This window comes from Tiliqua scincoides, chromosome 2 (genome assembly GCF_035046505.1).
Source record: "Tiliqua scincoides isolate rTilSci1 chromosome 2, rTilSci1.hap2, whole genome shotgun sequence".
Lineage (NCBI taxonomy): Eukaryota > Metazoa > Chordata > Lepidosauria > Squamata > Scincidae > Tiliqua > Tiliqua scincoides.
The window spans coordinates 233,190,702-233,192,688 of record NC_089822.1 but is presented as its reverse complement, the minus strand read 5'-3'; positions in this window follow the sequence as shown (position 1 = coordinate 233,192,688).

Genomic DNA, 1,987 nt, shown 5'->3' with positions numbered 1-1,987 from the left:
ATGGATTCACATGACCACATCTCCCCCAAGCAAGATGAGTTCATTTTTTAGTCATCATGTTAGCATACTTGAATGACCTTGGACATCCCTCCCAGCTCTATAAGGAATTCAACACATGTTCAAGCCATTGGCCAAACCATGTTTAAAAACCTTTATACATCAAGAATTTGAATGTGAGTTGACCTACTTCACATCCCATCTGGTTGCCCCAAGGTTGGAGTTCAAGTGCAGGTAATACCATGTAAACATCTGTCTCCCGCTGTTATCGTAGTATCTCTTGGTGGCCCTGAACAGTTGTTTTCTTGACTGCAGAGAATCACTATGATGAACCGTGAAAACTCCTAGAACAGAGAAGTAGAGAGGCCTCAGGTCAAAATAATTGATGTATTTATTAACTATAAGACTTTCCCTAACAGTATCTCATAACAAGTCCAGGATGGTTTACAAACAGAATATAAAAAGCAATAACACATCATATGTCACAAAATAAAATAATTCAAAACAATGATTCAAATAACAATTAAGTTTAAAAGTCTGGGCAAATAATGTTATTTGCCTGGTGCTGAAAGGACATTAACATGAGCCCCATGCAAGGTTTCCTATGGAGAGAATTCTGCAAATGAATATGCTGTGATTAAGAATTCTGCAACTGTCCTATCATCACCTACGAGTGATGATCACCTACGAGTGATGATCACCATCACCTCGTACCTCACTTCAGATGTGCCATACTTTGTGGGGATGGCAGTGTCTGTAGTAGGTCCCCTTGGTTGGTTGGCAACCTTCAGTCTCGAAAGACTATTGTATAAGCCTAAAGCACCCGGTATTCCCAGATGGTCTCCCAGCCAAGTACTAACCAGGCCTGACCCTGCTTAGCTTCCAAAATCAGACGAGATTGGGCATGTGCAGGGTAACAGTTGCAACTATTTCTAAAATTATGCTATGTTGTGCTTCTACTATTTACTATTTTAAACTCCCCCCCCCCACACACACACAGAGGGAGCCACCTGGAATGTATCAGGCATGACAGCACAGTGTAGCATCATTCCCCAGTGCATTCTGGGGGGAAAATGGAGTCATCAGGAATTGCTCCCTAAGACTGCTGTTCACTACAGCAGTCATCCCCCACAGAGGTGGGAAAAAAGTAAACAGTAAGTAAGTAAAGTAAACTTTTACAAAAAATAAAAGAGAAATGGAGCCCATTGTCATCTCCCATAAATTGGAATCCCCAAATTCTTTAGAATTCTGCTCCCCATCTCAAAAGATTGTTGAACACTCCCTCATTTTGGTTTGCAAATCAGGAGGTGAAAATGTAGGGGAGGGGGAAGGGTTTCCTTACTCATATCATGGCCAAAATACAGGTTGGGCATCCCTTATCCAGAATTCTGAAATCCAAAGTATTCCAAAAACTGTTACATTTCTGAACGTTGACATGACACCACAACTGGAAAATTCCACACCTGACCTCATGGGACAAGTTACACAAAATTATTTTTAAAATATTGTATAAAATTACCTTCAGGCTATGTGTTTAAGCTGTATACGAAAATAAATGACTTTCGTGTTTAGACTTGGGCCCATTCCAAAGATCTGTCATTAGGTATATGCGTGTATTCCAGAACATGGAAAAATCCAATACGCAAAACTTTTCCAGTCCCAAGCGCTTCAGATAAGGGATGCCCAACCAGTGATACACTTGAGTCACTTGTAAAATGTTAGCTTTTATTTAATAGTTTATGCACACTGTTTAAATGGTTCTGAGACATTTGTTTCAAACCATTACCAAAAACAATCATTCTTATCAATGTGGTGTATCCAGAGTCTGCTTTGTATTGCTACGTTTCATTTTAGGGTTTTTTTTTAAATAAAAATAAAAAGCAAAACAAAACAAAATGTCACACAGGACATCCAGACTGGCAGCCCAATCCTAAGCTGCCCAACTTGTCTACTGCTGCATTTTATGGGCACCGCGGCAGCTGCTGGAGTC